Genomic DNA, 15,653 nt, shown 5'->3' on the forward strand with positions numbered 1-15,653 from the left:
TGTGTGTCAACGGGATATAATTAACTTAGTAAGCATGGCCACCCCCATGCAAATTTGTCAAGCTCATCCACCATGGAGACAAATTCCAAAACTCAACTTTCAGCTGTCTTCACATTTGGTTTAATGCAAAATATGAGCTGAGACTCAGTCCGAAGAGACAGCATGCCATTATTTTTCATAGCCTTTGCTTTTCCTCGTAGAAGTATTTAGGTAATGACGCAGGGCTGATAGGCCTGTTATGTTCTACTATGAAGCTGCATGAAAGACAGGCGGGCAACCACAGGGTGTTAAAGGAAATCGGCATCAGCCAACTTAATGCTTGACTGAACTAACAGGCTCATAAATGCTCATCCAGACTTTGAAAAGCTTGTCTCCCTGTCTCCAAACAAGAGCTGGAGTAAAGTGGGTGTTTTGCATGTGTGTGTGTGTGCGTGAAGGGCTAGTATAAGTTCAAATTACTCATTCTCGGTATAGTACATCATGCTTGTCTGGCTTCCGTGTCATGGTTTGCTTCCCTGTTGGGTATTTTCAGCAGAAGCTGGAATCGGTTTAATTTGGTTGTTGGTTTTTGTAAATCGGTGTCACAGTGGTTGCACTGTGTGTTTAAGGCTACCGATCCATGAGAGGAGAGCCTGTATAGTCGCTGTAAAGTCCCTGCTCTCCCCGCTATCGTTGTCATTCAAGTCACTGAAGTGGAAAAGAGTATGCCTTGAATTACAATAGACTTATTTTCCATCCTGCTTGTGTGTGATGTATCTTTATTATGCTGAACTGGTCTGATGACCCGGTTTCCATCCCAGCCCTGAATTTGAGCAATTCATCTTTCACCCCTCTCTCCAACCATCACCCAAGCTGTTAAGCCCTATGAATGCCATGGGCCCCCACTGATATTTTCATCCATAAAAAAGCCATGCCCCCCTCTCTCTACCCCACCCCTTCCTGTTGGGCGCCATCAAATTCTTCTCCAGTAATTGAGAGGAAAATGGCAGGGTCACCTCTCCATGCAGTCGCAGGACTAGCCAACATGCTTGTTAGCAGTAGTATCTTGCTGTTCAGGAAGGATAGAATAAGATTTCAGGATTTAAAGTCTGGTCCTGTCTTTGGACAGCAGGGGACAACAGCTCATACTTTATCTATCTTTGTATGAAAAAACACGCACACAAATGCCATAGCAAAGGTTTTACAACAGCAACACTTTATTTTACCAGGTAAACAAGTGTGTGAGCTATAATTGTCATAATTCCAAATCTAAACTGGATATATAAAGTTAATCAACCGACAATATTTATTGCTTTGACTTAAGGGACTGCACAAAGAAAAAATCATTTTTGTGTGATGTAAAATGGTACTGCTACAAGGTCAACCTCATACACCATGTTGTTGGCTTGAAGATATAAATACCATCTCCTGGGTCTAGGTACAGTTTGCCCCTCTGGGGGCAGGTGTACCTGGACCTGGGATATAGTGTATGTTTGGGGAGTGTGAATGTGTGTACAGTGTCTATTTGTGTCTGTCTCCACGTCGAGTGAGTGCCGAGTATTTGTTTGTGTATATAGGGGGTGGGAATGCACGTTTGTGTCTGCGTGCGCCTGTTCGTCTGTGTCTATATGTCAGGTTCGGTCTTAGACTCCACCTCTCTGGGAACATCTCAGGCTCTCCGAGGTATGGAGGCCTATCTCCCCTCACCACACTCCCTGCCCTCAGACGTTGGTGTGTTGGTGGTTCTTGGTGTCTGGGGCTGGGCGCTCATGTATGTACCGACTCACTCCTGGTGGCCGATTGGCGGGGCCTGGCACCTGTGGCCCGGCTGGGCCCCTTCCGGGGGGTGGGGTGCCCTCAGGCCTCTTGCCTCTGGGCCTGAGGCTCGGTCCTCTCTGGCACAGCTGGCTGCCGGCAGAGCCCGCGGGCTATCAGTAACATCATAGCACCCACCCAGCTGTATAGAAACTCCGTCATGCTAGCTAGTACGCAGTACGAGTTATTGTAACTGACTGTAAAAAGTCAGCACAACCAAAATAAACTACCCCTAAACTTGGTTTATATCTGACCCAGATAGACTGCAGGTCATAACTTCTTACCTGAAGTTCAGTTCACCTGACACTCGGACCAGCGGCCGCCTCGGGTCTCTCCTCCTGCCTCCCCTTCCCTCATACACCTGCTGGCCTCTGTGGAAGCTCCGCCATAGCCACCACCAAACAACTGAGTTATTTTTACACATCGGCCAGCATCTGGCCAATCCACCACCTCTCATTGTTCATGCCGTTACAAAAAAAATAAATAAATAAGTCATCAGCCTACCGGGCAAATGCCCGGTATGCCCGATGGCCAGTCCAGCTATGTTAACCAAACCTGCAGCTCCATACAGCAATGTTACGACTTGGATTATATCTTATAACTCATAACTCTTATGCTAGCTCCCCCCAGTAGCCTACTGTCTGAAATATTCGACGGTTGCAATAATTCTTTAAGTGTTATTTTTTCCTTGGTATTCTAATTTCACCGAAGTTTACTAAACTCAACAAACTTAATATTACTTACCGGGACATTTATTCTCTCCTCATTTTCTTTCGCCGAAAAAATTGTTTTCTGCAGTGCCGTGTTTCGTGCTTGGCTCTCCTACCTTTGCTAACTTGATGCTCATAGTGCAGAAGCCGATGCTGCATTCACTTACACTTGGATATCTGAGCTTCACTGTGAAAACATAATCATACATTTAATATTTGATTGAGTTTTATTTTTTAGCTTCAGGGTGGCACCTGGGGTGGCCAGTCTGGTTGGGGGGGTGGCCTGTGCCCCCCCCAGGCCACCCCGCTGGACACGCCACTGGCGGGCACGTCACTGCAACCCCCTCTGGCCTCTGCTCTGTGGCTGCTGGGTGACCTCTTGTTTGGGGCTCTCCTCAGCTCGTCCCAGGAGGGTGGCACGGTTGCCCCTTTGGTGGTCCTCCTCGGGTCCTCATACTCTGGGGCCTCTGGATGTCTGGGGCCTGGGACCTGCTTCATGCCCTGGGGGACGGGGCTATGGCTCCCCACACTCCCTAGCAGATCGTTACATGGAGAAACCTTTTAAATACAAGCATGCTGATCCACACAGGCGTGCACATGGGTGTTCACAGACACAAACTACACCTTTCTTGGCTGCTACCTCAAAGCACATTGTGCGCTGTCAATCTTGCGTGCTGCACAATAACATTTAATATTTAGTATCTACTGTTATCTACTGTTAGCTAGTTTATTGTGATGGTGTTGTATTTATTATGTTGCTCTTTTTTTGTTTGTTTTCTCTTCTGTTTTTTTTTTATCTCCATACAGGTGATCCAGGTGTTTTGTTTGTTTTTCTTTTCTTCCCCCCTTTCTCACCATCTCTTCTCCCCTCTATTTTTCTTTCTCTCCCTCTCTTTCTTTCATTCTTTCTCCCTGTCCTATCTCCCAGTCATGTCTGTCCCATCTGTAACAACCAAAAATCAAATAAAATAAATACATAATTATAATAAAGGTCAATCAAATGGACCAATATGGCAAGGCCATGATGATCCAATTGGTAAAGTAAATCCGCTTGGCATCTTTCTTGGCCTTCAGACAACAATTCTGATGCCTAAAAATCAAACGGGACAGGCAAAAAAAAAATAAAATAAAAACATTTAAAAATGAAGATATAAATACAAATCCAGGATCAGGTAGGTTGGGCAAACAAAATTTAATGGCAATAAAGCTAAAAAGTCCATGGAGCACAGGGAACATCTGTCCATCCATTGGAGAATAGCCCAGCTGTCATCGGGCAAGAGATGTGCTAACTCTCTACGGGTTGTCCCCCTTCCACAGGGGGAACAAACAGAGAAACAGATGATCTGACAGAGCAAAGGGAAAGACAAGGCTACACTGAGAGCGGACTGGACACGAGGCACAGGTGGACACAGTTAGGAAAGTGGAGAGGCAGACATACAGGAACTCAAACTCAGAGGTGGCCTTCACAAGGAAAACCCATTAACAAAGCATAGGATGTGAATAGTTTTGTAATATGTCATCTTCCTATTGTTTATTAGCACAGAATGTGTTGTGAGGCTACAGAACGAATGTGAAACTCAGATATGATTTCCTCTGCTTGCTGGTTCCTCCCGATTTCTTTTTGAAAATTTAAAATGGCTGACATTATTCCTAGCAGGGGGCACGATTCCTCACTCCCTGTGCCACACTGTCAATCCAGGAGGCACGGGCAGCCATTAGGACGACATCTGTCACTGCACTAAGACCGGATTTAGCCAGCAGCAGTTGGAGTTTAACCCCTTTAAGCAGCTATGACACATCAAAAACCAGATCATAATGGTGTAGTGTAACATATCCAATTATATTACAGTCTGCAGAAAAGCAGCTGACAATAAGCAAGCATTAATGCAACGCTGTTGCTAATACCAAAGTAACCTTTTGATTAAGTCAGACTCTGTGGGAAAGCTATTCACAAGGGAACTGGTATTCAGGCACCAGTTTTAGTGCTGACTTTAAAGTTAGAGCACCAAGGGACCATCAGTCATCACAGAGGTGAGAATGAAGCTGGCTGAGGTGGCAACTATTTTCTTTTACGTTATTGTCACAGTTAAGTATCTGTTGTCTAAATACAACTTTGATGTTGTTCCATTTGAGGCCTTTGAATTTTACTAAAATAAAAATAGTGATCTATAATGTATGCTACTGCAAAGCATACACATAAAGAGTGTGTTTTATTAAACTCATGGCAGAAGAGAAAATAAAGTAAAATGCATATAATATTTGCGTCTTTGCTTTACATCATTTTCTCAGCTGGATTAAGTTCATTACTGGTGACAAAACCTTTCAGTGTGCTTACCCTTTCTTGATTCCATGGCAAGTCAAGCGGGTCTTGGTTGTTTCGGATGCCTTATATCACATGCAACAAGGTAGTCCAGCTCAAGACTGGTGCAGAAGCCGACAGTGATAGAGCTTCAGGCCTGATTTCATTAACAAAAGAAGATGAGGTTTGATGCATGCAGAGAGGAAAATAAATGGTTTATTGATCCAACAGTCGCCATAGCGGTAAACCACAAAACGGACAGCCCTAACTGCTCCCTAACTGTGTCCCTTCCAGTAAAGCACCTATCTCAGTCTCCACCATCAGTGGGAGCTCAGATAGATGATCAGTTATTCCCCAGTGGTTTCCCTCTAAATTGCAAGATCAACTTTGTCAAAGTTCCTCAGAAGATTTCAAACGCAGGACAACATCAAAAAGTTCAGATTTAATGAACAGTCCTTCAAATGACAACAAGAAATAACTGCAGGTAAGTATTGCAGCAGTGATTTGGATCAGGTTAATAGTCTTTCAGGTAAGTCAGCTAACAGCATTGCAGGAATTTTCCTCTCTTTCCTCAGTGCTGTTTCCAGCACACTTCTAGAGTTTCTGGAGCAGGCGCATAATTCAGTAAGTGGGGTGAGAGTGGGTCAGGCAGGTTTGCAGGTAAAAACGATGCAGGCTTTCCAAAGGTTTCCTTTAGAGGAAGAAGGAGACAGGAGGAGGTAAGCACAAGGTTTAGAAAGTAACAAGAGACCAGACGGGTGAACTAAGAAGTGAAATTAATAACTGAGCAAGCTGTGTCAGGCTTAAAGTCAGAATCTTTACACAGCTCTAGAACACATAACACATGATTGTGTTATGAACATAACTGTTCAATCACTACGATTAATTTTGCTCAGATCTGCCAACAAATTAAAGTGATTTCCACCTCCTCTATTAGGCTTTGGGAGGTACCATTCAATGTTCAAATCCATCAGTTTTTAAGTTTCAGAACTCTAATTTGGAGCCATCACCTTAAAAATAAACAACAGCACTGGAATGATTTTAACCATTGTCTGCAGAGTTAATTTCAAGTCTTTTTTGCAACAGCTCTGTGTTTTAGAGTTATATTTTTACACATTGTTATAATTATTTTATCATCATTACTTAATAATGTATCTGATTGGTGTAGGCAGTAGTCCTGAGGATCATTTTCTGTGGAAAAAGAGTCACATGATGAGTGAAATATCCATTTATATGTGATTCTGAACGCAGCAATCCAGGCTTAACACAGAAAATTAATAACTGCTATTGTTATCTTCCACTGGGGTTTTGTTGAGCCAGCTAAAGCAAAGAAAGTCTGGTTTTGCTGAATTTTCTTTGGTGTGTACACAACCACATCAGCGGATTAACAATCTGGCAACAAGTTGAGGAGACAGCTAGGTTTCAATACAAACTGAAAGGCATCTGGTAACTGCAGTTTCTGACTAAATGAGTCTTAGATTTTGGTCTTACAAAATCTTGGCCAGTGTAATTTGCAATGGGTGAAGGAGGGCATTACTAATTATTACAAATTATAACAATAGCCTTCTCACATACAATAATGATTGATAATCATCTTAACCTTTACTCATGATTACACGCTCTGTTCTTTTAATTATGAGATCATCATTTATGCAGTGCCACCAGCTACCCTATCAAATAGTTTAAGCATTCACTTCTTTTTAGACTGGTGGTTGGTCAAAATTAAGAATGAAGAAAATCTCCTCAGAAATAAGGTAAGTATGATTTTGTTTCAAATGTGAATGGCTTTTATTTTCTGTTGTCGCTATTCACATTGAGATATAGTCAGTCTGTCATCATTCATAGAGAAGATTCTCAGCTGCACGCAACAGGTGAGACTGATCACATGTATGCTAAATAAGGAACTTTATTTTAAAGCCAAGTGAGTGTCGAGTTGACCAAATATAACAAAAGCCCAAACAGGTGAACTACAACAGGAGAAACCAACAAATGACATGTGAGGAGAGGAGAGGAACAAAATACATAAGGCAGAGGATTTGAGGTAGCAGGCATTTAGCAAAATGAAGCATCAATCCTTCAAAGCCCTCAAATATGAATAGCGGTACAGAGATCATATTTTCTGTTCTTTTTCATTCAACGGGCACAAAAATGGCGGGAGAAAGGTTTGATCATCTGAAATAACTAAAACAACTGAAACAACCAAATCCAAAGGAACACTTATTTTTAGAGTACTTTGCTTGCTATATTCCAGCTGTGTATCTCGCCTTTGAGTCACAGGGAAAGCACTTCTACAAAAGATATGCCCTTACATCCTTGATTCCAGCTCCTCTGGTGAGCCTCCTTCTCTCTCCTCACTCCTCTCTCCTCCAGATGTGTTTTAGAAATTGATGCATCCTGCAAGATGGTGATTTAAGAAGGATTTCCAGGTTTTGTGCAGACAGTAAAAGATGCACAAAACAGAGAAATAAAAAAGCTGTCTGTTGCACGTGGATCCTCTCTTCCTCTGAGAATCATTACAGTGCTTCTCAATTATGACACCACCAGATTATGAATTCCTTGTGGTTTTACACTTGGCTTCACACATTTGCAGTGTTCACAAATAAGATCCCACTGGTATTGAAATCTAAACATAGACTGGCTCTATCCAGATATGTAAAGACAAACGTGACTGATTTTGGTCAGATGAGAGCAAAGATGACCACAGAGTGATTAAGCTTTTCCTGAAAATGATCAATGTCTCCTCTGTCCATGACATCGGGGGTTTATCCCTGCAAATGAGAAGCAGTCACAATAAACCACAATCAATGTAACCTTGTGTCCTCTGTGATTACAATCAGTGGGATGTAATGGTTCTCGCTCTGTCCAATTAGTCCACAAAATGAGATGATTTCCTTGGAAGATATTTGAAGAGCCAGAAAAGTTCCCCTGAGGAATTGGATGTACACCTACAACTCCAGTGTGGCTCCCTGAGTTCCAGTCAGGTCAAAGGGTGAAGCAACTAATGTCTTTGAGGTCAGCTGTTGTTCTTCTATAAAGAGTCATTATGTCAGTGCCATCAATCAAAACTATATTGAGGTGTGGGAAAGACTGGACTGGACTGGTTAAACAGTCATTCTGGTTTCCTTATATGGTAAGGCATCCAGACATACATACGTACATGTGTTACACAAGCAAATTTTAAATATCCATCCATCCATCCATCCATCCATCCATCCATTCTGTTTTTTCAGTTCAGGGTCACGCAGTGTGCTGAAGCCTAACCCAGCTGCCACAGAACAAGAGGTAGGGCACACCCTGGACAAGTCACCAGTCTGCTGCAGGGCTAACACATAAAGATAAACAACCATTCATGTTCACATTCACACCTACAGTGAATTTTTAAATCACCAATTAACCTAATCCCATGCATGTTTGTTAATGGAAATGGAGAGTCGTCTTCACACACTAAGGTTAATTATGGAGCTCTACAGGGTTCTGTGCTAGGACCAATTTTGTTTGCATTATACTTGCTTCTCTTAAGCTGTATCATTAGAAGGCCTAGTATACATTTTCACTGCTATGCTGATAACACCCAGCTCTATCTATCTATGAAGCCAGATAACACACACCAATTAGTTAAACTGCAGGAATGTCTTAAAGACATAAAGACCTGGATGGCCGCTAACTTTCTGCTTCTTAATTCAGATAAAACTGGGGTTATTGTACTTGGCCCTGAAAATCTTAGAAATATGGTATTTAACCAGATTCTTACTCTGGATGGGATTACCTTGACCTCCAGTAATGGTGGGAGGAATCTTGGAGTTGTTCTTCACCAGGATGTCCTTGAATGCACATATTAAACAAATATGTAGGGCGGCTTTCTTCCATTTGCACAATACCTCTAAAATTAGAAACATCCTGTCTCAAAGTGACACTGAAAAACTAGTTAATGCATTTGCTGCTTCTAGGCTGGACTAATGTAATTCATTATAATCAGGATGCCCTAAAACTCCCTGAAAAGCCTTTAGTTGATCCAAAATGTTGCAGCAAGATTATTGACAGGGACTAGAAAGAGAGAGCATATTTCTCCTATACTATAGTATTTAAAAGTCCTGTCTTCCTCCCCTCACCCTAAACAGCTGTGGCGTATAGACTTAGGGAAGGGCGGTCACCCCTCCCTAAGTCTGGTTCTGCTGGAGGTTTCTTCCTGTTAAAAGGGAGTTTTTCTTTCCCACTGTCACCAAAGTGCTTGCTCATCTGATTGTTGGGGTTTTCTCTGCTACATTTACCTTAAAATATAAAGCACCTTGAGAAAACTGTTGTTGTGATTTGGTGCTATAAACATAAAACTGAGCTGAATTGAATGTCTTTGAGCCTGGATTCCTCTTTCTGTGACGCAATGGTGGTGCCCCATTATAGTTCTACTTTATTTATCTATTATTATCTATTATTATCTTGATATCTATTATTTTTATCTATTATTAGTTGTATAATACAAGAATGGAAGTTTGAATTTATTGAGTTTCCTTTAATTCAATTAAATTCAATTTTATTTATATAGCACCAAATCACAACGACGGTCGCCTCAAGGCGCTTTATATTGTATGGTAGAGCCTACAATAACACATTACAGAACAATAATACATTACAATCTGTTTAGGTAGTACTGAATACTCACTTTTGCCATTTTTACCTTCCTTACCTTCTTTCGTCCTGCCAAATTATATAATGCCAGGATGTTTGATTAAAAATAGGAGAAAGTTAAACACCTTTTGTGGCAGACGTGAAACCATGAATGTTTAATTCATCAATGATAAATGTCAATTATTTACCTGACAAATTATGACTTATCATGCAGTCATTTTAGCCAAAATAAATAAATAAATAAATAAATGAAATTGCTTATTTGAGCTGAAGTAACATTATGCTTTGCTGCCTAACCCTGTATGAACTTTACTTTATGACAGATTATGAAATGCAACTGATATGAATCAGGCTTGCTGGGCATTTCCAACTCATAAAACTAAAATAGCTAAGCATGGTGTAGTAAAAATACTTTTATTCAAACGTACAAAGATAAAGCTTTGACAAAGGCAGTGCCCTGTATTAAACAGCCAACAGCCTGGATTATATATCCAGAGATAGCACATAAAGAGATATTTTTAATATAGAATCACAGGTTCATAAATGCTGCATCCTTGTGTGTAGAGTTTCTTTTCTCTTCATGGATTCCTGAACCAATCAACCATTGATGATAATGTTAGAAGTTTTTGTTGTTTTTCCAAAAAGAGACATCTGTTTTCTAATTAACCTGTTACTTCACACTATGATGTTTCTATAAATAGACAAAACATATTGCAGGTTAAAGTATGAAAGGCATTGTCTCTAATAACATCCGGTCATAGAAGTATTAATATAATAGTCAACTCAAAGAAAGTCCAGATTTGTTTACATATACTGGTATGAAATATTGGTTCACTTTACAAGTGAATCAGTAAATCATTGCTAACAGTAACAATGGATTATCTATAAAAGTAAATGATGAAATTTCCACTAGCTTCAGAGTGATATCAGTACTGATAGGAATACTGGCCACATGGGGAAAAAACAGGAACAATGTGAGAGGCAGATTTAAATACAGAAATGTCTTCTTTTTTTTTTTTAAAGTCTTTGGGAAATATGTAAGGGTGTAGCTGGTCACTGATCTGTCAGCTGGAGGCTTCACTCACACTTGTGTGTGCGTGCGTGCGCGTGCGTGCGTGCGTGCGTGTGTGCTAGCTTGCAGTGATCTCTCACGGTTCTACTTTGCTGCTGTGACGACTTTTTGACTTTCACTGGTGTCTCTGCTCACGCCAGGGGAAAAGTGGGCCACGAGTCTTTTAAAGAGACTAGAAGTGGGCCAACTCTTAAAAACCATGCCAACATGATTTACAGTCGGAGAGGAATCAACGGGATTAGCACACCTTTTGTCTTTTTTTTTCTCCTCAAGTGTGTCCCTTGTCTCTATTCTTTTTTGCTTTTCTTTTTTTTTGGTTTTGTTTGTTTTGGTTTGTTTCGGGTTTTTTGTCTATATCTGGTATGGTGCTAATACTGTAACGATAGAAAAGAAGTACATTTTCAGCTATTAAAAGAAAATGAAAAATTATGACAAATTTTATATGAAGTACATAAGACACATTAAGTATCCCTCCTGACAGGAAGACTTAAAGTGTTATTGTTCCAGGGGGAAAATGCTTTTCTTGTCAGCTGAAACACAGTTGCTGCTCTTTGTAAACACTTCCACTTTTTCCTTATAAATAGTTTACAGAGACAAATCCACACAGACGCAGTGTTAAGGTGAGGTAGAGTTAAGATACAAACAGTGTGATGAATGAAACTGAGAAGCAGGGGAAACTATATTTCCAAGGCTGAGACGTTTACTTTAATAGTTCTCATGTGAATGTGAAGACAAGAGACAAATGTTAGTCCACGTTACACATCTCCGCCCACTGGCAGTGTAACCAGATAAGAAGACAGCCTGACAACTTGACTCACCGATCACATTTATAGCATCCCCCCGCCCCTCAAAAACACTGACCAGCACATGCTGCAACCCCCTCTACGCCCATTACCCACCATGGTAGACACTTTGGTCATCAACTTCCCTGATCTACCTCAACAGCTGTTTATCTAAACTTGCAGCCCCTGAGTTGTGCAGCACCTCACAGTGAGTAGGGGAAAGGAGACTTGAAAGTAGGACAGAGCCGTCTGGCCCCTTTCCTTTCCAACCAGAAGCACAGATTTGTGACTGGAGGAGAGAAGATACTAGTCTTGGGTGGCGAGAGAAAAGGAGAAGAGATTTTTGTGCTGCAGTCACTGAGGAAAGAAGCCCTAAGGACACAGACCAGTGTGTCTACATTGCAGAACATCAAGTTTTATTAAGGTTTCCTATTTTATCAGGGGGAAAATATTCACTGAACAGAAATCTCACCACCTGCGAACATGCACAAGCGTACAAAGATTAAGATTGCCATCTTTGTGCTGCTGGTGGGTATGGCATGCATGTTCACGGCAGTGGTAACGGACCACTGGGCAGTTCTTAGCCCAAAGGTGGAGAAACTCAATGAGACCTGCGAGGCGGCCCACTTCGGCCTGTGGAGGCTGTGCAAGAAGTACATCTACATCAGCTCAGAACACTACGACGCAGGGCACGGCTGCGGACCCATCAGCCTGCCTGGAGGTAAGAGAAAATCTGAGAGAAAACTTCTTGCAACTGGAGCATGAAAGTGAAACTGAGACACAGTTTTTAGTTTTCCGTCTCTGTGGCTGTGCTATCTCTCCAAAGGTTCAGTCTTATTTGGAAAAATATTGCATGCGAGTAAGATGCTACTTTAAGGTATGAAGCTACTAAGAATAGAGATCCTGATGCAGGATCACTAGACATGTCATATGACTTTCTAAACTTCCCTTTGCAACACAAACACATCCTGTTGTATGCCTCATGTTTTAGTCCTTTCATGCATTCAGCTTGTTTTTTCTTTTTTTTGTTTTCCTGTGGATACATATTATTATGTGCTGCCAGCATTTCACGGCCTGTTTGATTAGACTTCTGAAACATCTTTGAAATGTGTTTTAAAGAAGTAGCCGGTAGTGTAATATAAATATTAGTCTGTGTTTAAACTATCTTGGTGGTCTTGGAATAAACAGCACCCAGAATGACCAACCACTATGACCAACCATAGATGTAAAGTGTTGACATGAGATAACAGTAGATAGATGTGACATCAGCCAGAGAAATCTAAGCATAAGAGTCTCAAGAGACTGGAGACTAACAGCTGATCCTGATGGTTGGCTCCTCTTTTCTGGGAGATAATCTTATTAGTAAAGTCAGCTGCCACAGAACCTGCAGACAGCTGATAATAATACCCATATAGATATGGACACTGCATGGGAGCTCCCTGACATACAGAGAAACTGGATAGAGCAGCCTCCATGAAAAGTGATGAAAAGCCTTTCCTCAAACATCTTACTTGAGGACACTTTTGAGATAGATTTCACACAGTCTAATATTACCACAGCCACAGCCACGGGAAATTAAGGTTTTTAATTTGGCCATGTTCATTTCAAAAACCCATTCATCTTTTTTTTTTTTTTTTTAACATATTAAGGATCTTTCAGTCTGTACAGGGCAGGTAAGGTGAAAACAACATAAAAATGATCCAGTTTAAATGCTGCTTGTGCATCAAATAGAAATAGAAATGTCGGTACATTTAATATAACACGGAGACATCAAATGGAGGCTGCTCTGCTTCTGGATTGTGTTTGCAGTGGTGTATGCTTACACCAGCCTACTCAACATGTCACTTTACACTGGTATTAATACTTTTACTTAACTGAATGGTCTAAATACTTTGCCCACCACAGTTTATAGGTGATGCATTTTCATGCCCTACAAAGGGCTCACCTTGGTGTGCATGTCTCCAAATAAACATGATGTGACGTGCTGTTAAAGGTGCCTGAATAAAATGCAGACTGTAATAAAATTAAAAAAGAAGTGCTGAGCCGTTGTTGGCAAGCAAAGACTCGTGGTGCCAATGATCTGGAGTGAGAGTTACGCTACTGTTGGGGGCAAATGGGTAATTGAACATTATCTGAAAAACTATTATCTGACTGTTAAGTGTTATCTGAGCCCAAGTTATATGAGATTTTGGAAGCTTGCCCAGACATCACACCAAATTTATACTACTTACAAATAGAACCTGATTGTGGCAGCCTGCAACTTTTAGGAATCCCAGACGCTGTCTGCACTGCAGGGCCATCCCAGGAGCAAGTGAGATGCCTGAGGGGGGCTTGTTGCTGCAGGCATGTGCTGAATATTCCAAATAAGAGTGACCCGCCCAGGCACACAGGGAATTCTTAAGACAGCAACTCCAAGAGACAAATGTTTTTGGGTTGGGTTCTTCATGTGCAGTTTTTGACTTTTAAACAACTACACAGTGAAAGCAGTGATCTGGAATATTTTTGGACAATGCAATATATTACAGTCATTGAAATGAAACAGATCCGTTTCACTAGGCAAATAGCTTTAGAAGAAGTAAATAAAAACAGGCAGAAGTCCCATGTGTCCAGGGGCTTCCCCAGGCCCACTGTATTTGGACAGGAACAATATTGTTTATCATAACCACTTGTCCTCAGAGAGGTGTCAAACTCTGATCCAACACAGGACTTGAACAGTGTGTGAGATGGTGTTCGCTGAGAGAGACTCAACTGGAAAATATGGGTTTACTTGTTAGTTATATCAGCTGTTGATAAAGCACAGATTGTGATATAAAATCAAGTTAAGTGTACAATAAAGATTTACATGACATGTAGTACCAGTTTTAAGAAAAAAGTAACAAATTAACCTAATGAATATTTTAGTTTTTGGCATTATCCTGCTTTATATTTAACTGCACATGTCTTCTGAGTATCGGAGCTGTTAAGTCTTAATGTGCAACATCACATATTCTGGCAGGCAGTCAACCTGCAAGGCTCTTCCAAGTTTTTCACCCTATGTTTAATTTTCAATAGTATTGAAAACAACAACAATTTTGTGACGACATATTTAATTATATTGGCCAAAAGTGTAAGCAATTTTAAAACTGTTCCCAAAAACATGAGATTTTAAAAATATATATATTACTGTTTAAACTGCTCAGCAAACACCCGCTGTAGTTATAAATATAGGCCACGTAAATACTCAGCTGTGCCGGGTGAGGGTCAAGTGTTCAAGCCAAGTCCTCTGAGTGACGGGGCCGCCTGAAAGAGTCAGGCATAGCTCTCCCACCGGCCTGTTCCCTCAAGACCTTCCTGCAGCTACGCATCTCCGTGCAGCCCACCACTCAAATTACTTCACACTCCCCGAGGATGGGATTCACAGCCCAAAAAAGCAATGGAATCAATGGTATTTTGCCTATATAGGCATGCAACATACCAACCAAAGGATGGGCATTGTATATGGGGAAAGGGTGCTAGTGATGCCTTTCTGACCTAAATAGGCATGCATCCATGCGGTATTTGAGGTTTGTAGTGGGATCAAAGCCTTATGCATTTGCAAAGAGGGTGCTTAGATTAGCAGAGTATTACAAAGAAGGGAAAAGTGCACCTTTCATCTTTAGGACACATTTCCATGCAAAAGCAGCAAAGTATTAACAAAAGTTTGAAAGAAGCCACTGATCGACCTTTACTGAAAGTAATTTTGTTGACATGTACATTTTTCTTGACCCTGCAACAACACTCCACTTGTCATAGCTGATAAAGCAAAGAATGAGGAAGGCTTTGACAGCCAAATGTAGCCAAAAATGAACTGACACCACAAATCAATGCTAGGAAAGACGCTGCTCTGACATGACAATGTGCAGAGACGCTGCTAATCCTGCGTCCTCGCCTTGTCAGTCGAAAGATGGCGGACAGCCCTATTTGGATAAAGGGAGGCTTTATAGAGCTCGTCAAAACAGCCTGGCAGGACGAGGACTAACAACAAGTAACCCAAAATTGGATTAGTGTGTGTGTGTCTCTGTGTTTGTTGTAGCATGCTTCCACAGATGATAACAGATACATTTTTATCCAACAGTTCTTCCTCACATTTCTATAAAAACATGCACTCTGAGGTAAGTTTAATTGGGCAGCACACACAGTCACATGTGGGAATAAACCTGCTAAGCTTAAGCCATCCACTACAAAAGTCTCATAAACACACAAAATGATTCCATTTAAATAAAAAAGATAATGAACATAATCATGAAACACTTTCTAACATCAAGACCATGTGTTTTTATTTTTTTATTTTTATGTTTTGGTGGATGACTGACGTTGATCAGCATTATGTATTTAGGCTTGTGTGTGTGTGGGGG

The sequence above is a fragment of the Pelmatolapia mariae genome, unplaced genomic scaffold, assembly GCF_036321145.2.
Source record: "Pelmatolapia mariae isolate MD_Pm_ZW unplaced genomic scaffold, Pm_UMD_F_2 NODE_ptg000661l+_length_70147_cov_1, whole genome shotgun sequence".
NCBI classification, from domain to species: Eukaryota; Metazoa; Chordata; class Actinopteri; order Cichliformes; family Cichlidae; genus Pelmatolapia; species Pelmatolapia mariae.